Here is a 13105-nt window from a genome sequence, read left to right on the forward strand (position 1 = left end):
ACGTCGAAACCCTAGATATTTCGTTTATACTACAAGGATTTCTTCTGAACATGTCGGGTAACCAAGGCAACAACATGGAAGTGGATCATCCCATCGACTCCCGAGAGGTCGTCTTGCAAGTTTGTAGGAGCATAAACGAAAACGAAACTGCACCCACTCCGGCATCCAACGTCAATCCCAGCACTAAACCAGAGAGGTATGTTAATCTTATTGTGTTTATACTAATTTTACACATGTTTATTCAATTTATTTCGTATAATACCGATTTATGCTATCCCACCAAAATTAATGACTTCGAGGACCTATGAAAGGAAGAGGAAGAGAAATCCGAAGACGAATACTAAGTCGTCATCGACTGCTGAATCAGTTTCCACCGTTGCTGTCGAAGCTACTGATGTTGCTGCAGGTACTGATGAGATTTTACCACCACCTTTTCCCCCTAAAAAAAAACCAAATGTTATTCCTACCTCCACTCCAACAGTCGATGAAGAGTTACCAGAACCACCCCCAGAAACCACTAATATTTCTCCGTCTACTACCCCATTCGATGAAGAGTTTCCCCCATCTCCCCAAAAAACCAAAACCCGCAAGAAACGTAAACTGACATTTCTAGCCAGATCATCACCTCATGGCCTCGCTCAACTCATTCCTCAATTGAGCGTAGAACAGAGGGAAGCCGTGAAGGAAATCAGGTTTGGTTCTCTTCTTACAATGGGCGTCTCCAAGTGCCTGGCTCATTTTTCCAGACACGTAATCCAATGTTTTGACCCGGATAAGAGTTCTCTGGTATTGTCCAACGGTGATGAGATCCATATCGATGAAGATCTCGTACAGCTCGTGATGAACCTCCCTAGAGGGGCAATGAACGTAGTCGAGTCCGTTGGGTTGGACAAGACTAAGGACCCTGATTATTTTAATTTCTTGAGGGATTGGAAGACCAGATGGACCGGGGAAGACTCAAAAGCTCCCGAAACACTTTCTATGATCCCCAAGATATTAAGTAACACAAGTGCAGACAACGATTTCAAAATAGACTTCGTTGTCTTTGTTGTCTCTAGTTTTTTATGTCCTGTTCAAAATTCACGAGCCAGGTAAACATGTATTCAAACCTATTATATATCTAATTGTATTTTTGAATACTGACAAATGTATTTTTTTCATTTCAGGTTCAAAATTCTCAAATCCTTAATGGAGGTTGATAACATAAAGGAACTGAACTGGTGCCACTTTACACTACAACGATTGGTTGACAGTGTAAGAAGTTGGAAAGAAAAAGCAAGTAAAGATAAAAATCCATATTTCGATGGACCTATAACCCTTTTATCGGTAAGTATTGTTGCCTCTCTTATATATGATTTATAGATATGTAATATTTTCTAACATGTTTCCCACTCCTTTACTCCAGATTTGCTACCTAGATGGTGTTTTGTAGAAGGTGAACGTATCCCCTACGAAATAAAATTTCCAATTATCTCCTGTTGGGATGATGTTACCGTGTTAGAGTTTACTAACTTAGAAGTTCGTGCCGGTGGTTTTGGGCTGGGCAGGGCAAGGGCGCGCCTAGCAGTTAAACAACCCGAGAATCCAGTTGACTCGGTTGAACTAAAAGAAGACGATAATGAGGTATGTGGAAACTATAAATTGACTCCCATTGTTCTTTATTATCCTGTTTTCAAGATTAATGATCTCTGTTTTTCATAATGTACAGATGTTGACATCCAAAATCCTGCAAACTTTTAAAGATACAGCCCAACAGCTGAATTACCTATCAGGGGAGTTGGAGAAACGCAACATCGATCCGAAGCCCTTTTTTGAGGCCGGTTTCCTGAACCTCAGAGAGTCTGAAGGCTTCATGAAACACTTGAAGGTGGTGATCGATGGTCCGGTTCATGTAGGTGTGGAAGATCCTACAAGGGATGCACTTGGGGACACTTTACAGTGTGCGAGCTTGAAAGTCAATAGTCCCCGGGTTGATTACACATGTCAGACTGCAGTGGAGGACCATGCAGACAATCCACCAGCACAGGCTGAACTGAATGATTTTGAGGATGCAGTGATGTCAAATCAAGAAAATCCATCAGATCACGTTGAACAGAATGATCTCGATGTTGCCGTTCTGCCCAATGAAGCTCCGTCACCCCCTGTTCAACCGAAATCTGTTGAGGATGTACGTGAGGACATTGAAGATGAATCACTCCTTGTTGAACAGGAAGATGTAGAGGCTGTATTTCAGCACAGTGAAGCCAAGTCACCCCCTCCTCAGCAGGACGAACATGAGGATTCATTTCTGCCCAACAAAGATGACTCACCCAGTGTTGAACCAACTGATCATGAGGGTGAATGGAAGGAACCGGATGGGGCACACAAAGTGCAGACAACCACTGTTGAAGACGATGATCAGGTTGAAGGGAAGGAACAGGTTGATGAACCAAAATCTCCGCATGAAAATCCAAATGATCAGGGGGCAGTGAAGGAAAATGTTGAGGAACCCCAAGCTCAGTCTGTTGCACCAAGTGATCAGGGTGAAGGCAAGCAACAGGTTGATGAACCCAAATCTCAGCATTTTGAACCAAATGATCATGGTGCAGGGAAGGAAAATGTTGAGGAACCCCAAGCTTAGTCTGTTGCACCAACTGATCAGGGTGAAGGCAAGCAACAGGTTGAGGCTTCTAAGGCCGTTGAATCTTCTGAAGATGAAGATGAAGGTGATGGGGGGGGACGCATCAACATTAAAGAATATCCTAAGAGGAAGATCTCAAAAATTCCTGTGCACCTTCGATCCCCTTACATGCAACAGGTTGCGGATATGTTGGACCACAAAATAACCAACAAGGAACAGAGATTAGCCGATTTTGTGTTTGATGAAGACCTGCCTGGATTGTAAGTTAGTTCGCATTGTTTTAGAAATTTTAAAAATGAAATTAGTTAGTTATGGTCTTCTAAATGAATGTATTTTGCAGTGACGTTCTGTACGAAGGTGCACCTGGTAATATCACCCGTGAATTACTTCGTTCAATGAAAATGGGTCGCGAAATTTCGAGCGAAGTGATTGACGCTTGGTCCATAATTGTGCACTTCAAATGCCGTAGGTTGCCAAGGCATGAACCAAGAATAATTTGTTTCTCATCATGTTCACATGTAAGTGCATCTCTTTTTTTTGCTATGTATCCTTCAATGTTCATGACTTTGATGCTATGCCCTTATTTTGCAGGTTAATATGGAGCATGATGCCACCTTATTTTCCCAATCCATTGAAGAAGACATGAGAAACTACCAAGTCACAAAAGAAGACCTCATCTTCGCTGACGTGGTCTGTACATATCCCTCAATTCAAAGTAAAGAATATGCAATAAAGTAATAAATGTTTGTGTTCTTTTTGCAGATATTCCTACCCGTTGTCTTTTCCCGACATTTCTTCCTTGTTTGTGTGAATATTAAGGACTCCAAAATCGTTGTACTAGACAACTCCGGCCGTCCTCATGGAATGAAAATTATGGACAAGTATGTCACTTTGAGTAAACAACTCGATTGTTTTGTGAAATTCTTGTTAAGTCAAGGCATGGAAAGAATGGCTGCCAAGGTTAAAAAATACAGGATAACGGCCCCAAAGCTGGACTGGCAAGACAAAACAAACAAGACAGACTGTGGTGTATACTTAATGAGACATATGGAAACATATAGAGGAACGGCGAAGAATTGGTCTATTGACATCAACGAAAATAATGTAAGTGTTATACCATATTTTAGTAGATGACATTGAACAATTTTAGATGTTCTTATACTTTCTCTTGTTCTTTTGAAGGCCCAAGAAGCTTTGAGTACGTTGAGGATAAAATATTTATACAGAATTCTTATGTCTGAGCACAATGTCAATAGGTTCAAGTTAAAGACTGCAATTAGATCAAGATATTAGGGATTTGTATGTCTTATACTGAATTATACTTGTACAGTAATTCTTATGTTTACACAGGTCAATTCACATTTTTTTAATGTATGGATGTTTGATAGTGAATTATAAATTATAATGCAATTCAGATCTTAATGTATGGACTGCAATTCAGATGTTAATGTATGGAGTTATAATGTATTGATGTTTGATGTGTCTTCTTGTACCGATTTTTTTAAAATCATAAACGAGGCTATTTTCTTAACTGTGTGTTTTAATATTTTAATCGAAGATATATTGTCAACATCATGAAACTGAAAAACTTGCAACCGTAATATCTTCTTAACTGAAAATTTTGAAATTCATAAACGAAGATATCTTCTTATGTTCATTTTTGGTGCAATCCATATTTTGGAAATCCGAGACGAAGATATCTTCTTCACTATATGTTTTTAAATTCATAAACGAAGATATCCTCTTAACTGAAAATTTTGAAATTCATAAACGAAGATATCTTCTTATGTTCATTTTTGGTGCAATCCATATTTTTGAAAACCGAGACGAAGATATCTTCTTCACTATATGTTTTTAAATTCATAAACGAAGATATCCTCGCAACTATACATTTTCAAAATCCTAAACGAAGATATCTTCTTATGTTATTTTTTGGTGCAATCCATATTTTTAATATCCGAGACGAAGATATCTTCTTCACTATATGTTTGCCAATTCATAAACGAAGATATCCTCGCAACATGTAATGCCCCTACCTGTGGTATGTATTGATGTCAATTCAAGAATGAAAACTCATTTATTACTTCAACTACTGCTGTATCAAGATCATCACTCTCATACCCTCACTCTCACTCTCACTCTCACTCTCACTCTCACTCTCACATTACACTCTCACTCCTTCCCAAATCTCTATCTACCGTTGTCTTTCCTTCAGTCATTTAGTGTAAAACTCATAAGATGGATGTAGAGATGGACCCAGACATGCTGGTTTTATCGCAGCAACAACTGGAGCGATACTTAAGTCTGATCAACGATGACCCTGTCCCTTTTAGTGTCTATCATGTAGATGAGATTCTTCCTCTATTACGAATAAACGTTAACGACGGACTGATGGCCCACATGCAAAGCAGATGGAATACGGACTCTCGTTCTTTTGTTATTGGGGAAATGCACATATGCCCGACGATAGAGGACTTTGCTTCAATCCTTAGGTGTGGTAGTCTTGCACTCATGATCTTGCCTGTCCATCAAGATCCTCATATGGCCGTCCACATTTGTGACAACTTCTATGGATGTACAATGTTTGATGCCCTTTTGTTTACCCTCCAACATGGATTTCTGAATATGACAAACATAGACGAGTACATTTGGCGTGTCCAAGGAGCTGAGAGGACCATCAACCACACACAAAGCAAACTGATCATGCTTGTGGTTCTGGCTCATTTTTTTTTATGTCCGGCTGCAGGACGCCGGCCTTCGGAAAGGATCCTGCGGGTAGTTCCTGCACTGATGGGAAACGCCCCAAACCTGGCTAGCCTGGTACTTGCTGAGACATTACTTGGTCTTAACGAATTTGTTCCCGAGGAAAACAACTATTCTCGACGTGGATCACCTTTGGTTCTATACCTCTGGTTGTTAGACAAGTTGCATTGGTTGCCCCGTCCTTCAATTCCCTACACTTCCTTTGCCAATCTACAAGTGCAAAGGGTCAATGGACTCGTGCCTCCCAATTTTATTTCGGATATTCACCCAATTAGGTTCATTGTTCCGTGGTATCTATTTACTGAAATGATGTACGAGATGAGGGGTTCTCCATTCATCATTTTGTTGGGCCTTCAGGGAACTACCTCCTACTGCACAACTGTCATATACAGACAATTTGGCCTACGGAATCCCCTACCTTCAAATGGACACAATCCTCCGGAGGACTTCATGTTTACTCCTCACCATCTTTACTTAGAGTACGCATCAATAATTGAAAATTCTTTGACGGTTTTCATCCCCAACCGATGGATCAATGCTGTGAACGAAGCCATTCAGCTATACATTCCACCCGTCATCGAACATGAGGTCGTGTCGCTGACAGGACCGATAGACGAGTCATCCTCTCATGAATCAGACTAGAGCTTCATTTGTATTGTTGAACAGCTATATTGTTGGTTAATCTGTGCAGTACTTATGTAAACGGATTATGGAATGTTTTTGTGTATTCAACAATATTATGAAGTTATGTTTGATTATAGTCTGAAGTTATATTTTACATTATGTAGTTAGTTTATTCTGGAGTGATATAAATCGACTCATTGTCGTTATGTTTGATTCTTTGATTGCAATTTGGATGTCATGATCAATTCAAAGTATAATGTAAAACAACTGATCTGTTCATGTAAACCCCTTAGATTGATCCATCGATGTCATCTTCGCTTCCTTACACAGTATCTAATCAGTAAATGGAACGTACATTTCTTCGCATGTAAAACCCTTCAAAACGAAGATGATGTCGCCTCCAATCTTTGAAGTTACATATTATTGTTGACACTTTCTTGTCATACTCTAATGAATTTGAAAACGAAGAAGCATTCGCCTGTAAGTTTCTATATTAAACACAACATTGTTACGAAACGAAATACAATTCGCTTGATATTCATATTTGAGGTCGACCACATTGAACGAAAATGTATTGAAATTATATTTCATCATTGAAAAAAGAAGTGTGTTTTCGTATAAAACCATATAAATAAATCATTTCATATCTATGGATTACTGTATTAAGCCTGTCATGACATGTCAAATCGGAACAGTGTGCAGTATTGTTGTCACATCACAAAAATTAAAAAATATTATATTTTAATAAAGTTGCAAATTATGTTTTTTTTTCAATTTTTAAACACATGAATTCATCTAATTATAGTTGAAAAGAAGCGAACATATATTCGTGTTCAGTGAAAATTACCAATTATGAGCAACTAATATTAAGCGAATAAATCTACGCTTGAAAGAATTCTAAGTTGACGAACATGTGAAACACACAACCCTTACATGAGAATACCCTTTACACCTGATGTAAGTACACCAACGCTTGTATGTGAAGACCAAAATGATGAATGAATGTGGGAGGAAAATCACATTTAATGTTTATTTATAATCATTACACATCGAATCGGACCAAAACTTACATTTAATATATTTAACATTATATGAAATATTAAATTATTCATACATAACAAACATTACATCAGTGTAAACCCCTTATAATGATCCATCGATTGGTTGTTCGCTTCCTTCAAATTATGGCAATGATATGACTTATGGGCAACGTATACTTAGCCAGAAGAGTAGATATGATAATACTTTATTATTTCTAACAAATTCGTTATTTTATTAATGTTTAATGACATGTGCATGAAAATATAAATAACAAATAATTATTATAATTCGACGTACAAATGTTCATTACAACTTTCATAAACATTTCCCCGTTTCATAAACATTTGTACATTTTAACAATATTCATCTGCATCTCCAGCTTCAAGGCATCTCCATTGAAGCAACCACAGCGGATCTCTCACGCATAACTGGGGTCATACACCTGTTGAGTTATCTCTTGAGATGTTTTCCATCCCAGGGAATCTCCCAAAGCTGGCTCTTCCCACCAGCAGTGTACACGAATGATCATCATTTGATCGGTAGTTTCTACTTGAGTTACCAAGCATTCGTGGTAACTGAAGATGTTTTCCACCAGTTGATCTTCATTGTACAAGTTTTCCATCACAGAGAATCTCCCAAATGATACATCCCAACAAACTATATGAAAAAAACACACACTCTCAACAACAACGCTCAAGAGATATTTCATGCTGCCGACGAAGATTGTTCATGTAATCCCTACATTTATAGCAAACAGAAAATCTGTTTTCTTCATAAAATATTTAGATCTATTGATTCAGAAAAAGTAAATTTCCCGTGATGAAATATCAAATCGGAACAGTGTGTAGTCATTTTGTCACATCATTAAAAAGTAATTTCATTCACGAAAAAGTAATAACACTTAATAATATTAAATAAAAGAAATAATTCAATATTTTCATTCACATTATATTAGATAATAAATTATTTCAACATTAATAAAAATATTTTCATAAATAATTATAAAATTATATTCAATATAATAGTATTGCTATCTGAACAGGGAAGAGATCTGAGCTAAACTAACTCCATAAGCGAAGAAATCTTCGCCACAATTGTTTTCGACCTGTCCCCCGTGTACACCCCCCATACACAACAATGAGAAGCCCGCATGTCTGTCATGGAAAGACACTAAACCGTGTATGTGTAGACCAAAATTAAATGTATTTTAAATTTCCCTTTATTTAATATTATATGAAATTATTATAACTGACATTAAGCGAACAAATATTCGCTCAAATTATTGTTTTGTCACATCATGCAGAAATTATATGTCATCATTGAGAAAGAAGTGTGTTTTTGTATAAAACCCTATAAAGAAATCATTTCATATCTATGGATTCAGTAAAAGTATTGAGCCTGTCATGACATGTCAAATCGGAACAGTGTGCAGTATTGTTGTCACATCACAAAAAGTAAAAAATAGTATATTTTAATACAGTTGCAAATTAATTTTTTTTTCTATTTTTAAACACATGCATTCATCTAATTAATAATTATAGATGAAAAGAAGCGAACATATATCCGTGTTCAGTGAAAATTGCAAATGATGAGAAACTAATATGAAGCGAATAAATCTTCGCTTGAATGAATTCTAAGTTGACGTACATGTGAAACACACAACCCTTACATTAGAAGACTTTGTACACCTGATGTAAGTACACCAACGCTTCTATGTGAAGACCAAAATTATGAATGAATGTGGGTGGAAAACACACGCCGCGAATAAATCTTCGCTACAAACCATTTTTCAATTTCTATCCCCTGGATCACATTTCATTTTTATTTATAATTCATTACCGACATATTTTTGTACGGTACATCATATCTTAAAGTAATCATTATACATCGAATCGGACCAGTCTTCATTATTTTAGATAGGGAACATCTATCATAATTTATATATTGTTAATTAAAAAGTTTAGGTGATGTTTGATCTTATCTTGTTACACTTATTATCGAAACCAAAAATTTATATTAATAAATGTTGAATACTACGGTCATAAATAAAAAAATTACATTTACTATATTTAACATTATATGAAATATTAAATTATTCATACATAACAAACATTATATTTATTACATGAGTGTCAAAGTAAAATATATACATTGTCATTTATATTTAAAAAAAAAATTAATTAAATTTAATTGACAGCTCAATTAAAAAGGAAATTAGTACAATGAAGCGCCAAAAAATTTTCCACCTGTCAAGTCAACTGTCACAAAGTCTCAGGCTTTGTGACGACGGCCAGTCAATCGCTACCATCGAATCAAATGTCATTCCTTTAGATTGGATACGATCTGTTAGATTGGCAGATCGAAGATTTGTTCGCTTATTCAGCATTGAGAAGCAAATAGTTGTTCATTTTGTGGGAATTTTTTTTCAAATAATGTGAAACAAGAAAGACATGTACTAAGCGAAGATATATTCGTACATTGCGGAGTTCTGCACGAATACATCCTCGACTATTGTAGTATGTTACTTTTCATAATGCATAATTACCTTTCACACTACAAGAGCGAATATCGCTTCGACTCGTACGAAGTTCATGAGAAACTCCTTATTCATGTTTGTGAAAACCGATACGGCCTCATGAAAATACATTCGCACTAACAGTGCACTTTGCAAAGTAAAACTGTAAAACATCTGAAGCCCGAATCCGGCCGTAATACACCCAGGTTATTCTACCATCTGACCTAGCGCTGTCGTCTCCGGCATTTCGACTACGAATCCATTTCTCTTCCGGTTAGTATCTTCTGCTCCAGTGAAAATGGTAAGAAGTGTTTACGGTTGCATGCTTGTGTCTATTTCGTTTTCTTAGTTTAGGTCGTTCGAATCTAAATGTGACTTTAACATCTCAGAATCAGGATTCCGATATGCAAATAGTTCCATATACTGAATCCACGACTGAAGTGAACACACTAAGGTAATTACGCGAATGTTACAATTGTACAAATTTGACTATATTTGGATTAGGGAAGTAATCCAATTTGCTAATGATAATGTAGTGTTCAACAAAGGAAAAGAAAACCCGATGCATCAGGCACGCCCACGACACCACTGGATATTCTGGCCAACGCGGCGAATGAAGCACTTAGTGAGAACCAGGTTCAGAAGAAAAGAAGAAGGACTCGTGACCCTGATGTCGATTTCAAGAGCAGAACCTCTCCATCGGGCCTTCATCACCTGATTAACAGGTTATCTGAAGAACAGAAGCAGGCTGTGAGGGACATAGGATTTGGTTCCCTTCTGTCACTTGGCATATCAAAATGTCCACTTCAATTCTCACGGTGCATTGTGAGTCTATTCAATCCCAGAAGGAGGAGCATCGTCCTACACAGTGGAGAGGAGATGCAGATTGATGAAGAGGATGTTCAATGTGTATTGAACATACCCAGAGGTGAATTAGTAGTGGCAGAGTGTTTAGGAAATCACACAGACGACAAGGTGTACAAGGACCATCTCACGGCGTGGAGAAGGAGATGGGGATTCGAGAACAGTGGAGGTCCTTCAACCTACAAAATACCTGACAAAATTCTACAGAACACAGAAGGAGACAGTAACTTCAAGATGGACTTCGTGGTGTTTGTTGTATCCAGTTTTTTGTGGACATCCCAAAATCCACAGTGTAGGTAAACCCAAAGAACCTAGCATTAATTCTGTGATCTCATTTAGAACTTCAATATCATTTTAAATGGCTTGAGTCACTACTTTTTTATCTTCAGATTCAAAGTACTGAAATCCCTCCAGGATGTATCTAAAATCAAAGACTACAACTGGTGCAAGTTCACGTTAGACGGGCTAGTCGACAGTGTTTATAAGTGGAAAGCAAAGAAGACATCCTATTTCCATGGACCATTAACCTTTCTTTTGGTGAGTGTAGAAATCTATTTGCTGGAGGTTGTACATCCATAAATTTTTGATGACTTTGAACGTAACATTTATTTTTTCATGCTAATGTATCAGTTGTGCTACTTGGACCGTGTGGTTGAGTTCAAGATAAACAGTCAGATCTCAAGGAGTTTTCCTATTTTAGGATGCTGGGACGAGAAGAAGATGTACGAAAGGGTTGAGTATGAGGCTGCACAGGGGGGGTTTGGACATGGTAGGGTGGTTGCTCGCATAGCCATTCCGAATGAGCAACCACCGATGCACCAAAATGTGCAGCCCACACCACCACAATCTGGAGATGACCATCCAACTGAGCATGCTCCAATTACACAAAACCTGGCGTCATGTTTGAGGAAGGTTGCGGCCGCTGCCGAAGAATTGGCACAAGGGGCTAAATATCTGAATGAGATGCACCAGATAAACGCCATGGAACTTGTACAGTCTGCATTTGAGCCATTGGCCACGGTGCTAAACTCCAATGCAATCCTGAGGGAAGGCTTACAGCGGAGTCTTGACCAAAAAAAAAAGCAGCAGCCTAGAGGAAGTGGCATTAACCCCAACACAGAAGCCACCACCCAAGCGAAAGGCAACACCCTTCCTACCAACAACCCTGCCAACACCAATCCAACGGCCCCATCGAACAAGAACACATTCACCCCCACCACCGAAACGAAGACAAAAGCCAACCACCCACCAACGGCCCCATCCAACAAGAGCACCCTTTCTCCCAACATCGAAAAAAATATCAACGCCGACAACCAAGCCAACACCAATACCCATCCTCTAAACACCCTAGACCACACACAAACCACCCTCACACCAACACCCCAATCCCACAAGAACCCCATTCCACTCAAAACAGATACCAAAACCCCAGCCCCACCCCCTCCAATGGCACAAGCCAAAGCCAACCCCCTTCCTCCAATCAAAACCACACTCCCTCCAATGGCACAAGCCAAAGCCAACCCCCTTCCTCCAATCAAAACCACACTCCCTCCAATGGCACAAGCCAAAGCCAACCCCCTTCCTCCAATCAAAACCACACTCCCTCCAATGGCACAAGCCAAAGCCAACCCCTTCCTCCTCTCAAAACCACACCCCCTCCAATGGCACAAGACAAAGCAAACCCCATTCCTCCACTCAAAACCACACCCCCTCCAATGGCACAAGTCAAACCCAAAGCCAACCCAATTACTCCCAAAACAGAAACCAACACGAACACCAGCACTCCAACCACCCCAGCCTTGCCTCCTACCCAAATTATCCCAAAAAAAGAGGAAGCAGGACCTTCAAAGGCATTAAATGTCCAAAGAAAAGCCCCACGAAATTTGAAAACTGATTGGTTAACCGATGTCATCAAAACCGAAACCAACAAAAACTCCCCTTCTTTGGCGATAGTTAAAAAGGAACCTGAAGAATGCATCTCCAGTCTACCACCGCCACTTAAAACGGCCTCTTCTTTGGAGATAGTTAAGAATGAACCTGAAGAATGCATCTCCAGTCTACTACCGCCACTTCAAACTGGCTCTTCTCGTCCAAACATGCAAACGAAAGAATGGCTTAAAGCATTGGACTTGCCTCCAGCTTTGAAAACCCCACATTTCAATAAAATGTTTAGGGATGAAAAGAAACTAACAAACTTTCAGAAGATTTTTGTGGGTTTCGTATTTGCTGGAGGACTTGATCCAAGGTAATGTTTCCTGCAAATGCTTAATTATTCATAAAAAATAGGAATTGTACACCATTTTGAAACATGTTTTCCTGTTTTCATGCAGTGAAATGTTATTTATTGCGGAAAACCTATGTCTACACGTGACGCGCGGGGACATGCTTACAATGGCTGATCAAACCTGGGTAGACAGTATGATTATTGATGTTTGGTCATACATTTTGCACGACCTTTCTAGGAAAAATGTCAAACGTCGTTACAAGAAGATTTTCTACACAACCGTGCTCACCGTAAGTTGTACTAGCACTGTTATTTATCAATTATGTTATTCTTGTGAGACTAAAGACTGCTGTAAACAGATTTTTCGTGAAGGTGGGATAACTACGCGAGAAAAATTCAATGACAGGTTCTGTCTAGAAGGTCGGGCTTTCCAAATTTCAAAAATGGACCTCGG

This window comes from Impatiens glandulifera, chromosome 7, assembly GCF_907164915.1.
Source record: "Impatiens glandulifera chromosome 7, dImpGla2.1, whole genome shotgun sequence".
NCBI classification, from domain to species: Eukaryota; Viridiplantae; Streptophyta; class Magnoliopsida; order Ericales; family Balsaminaceae; genus Impatiens; species Impatiens glandulifera.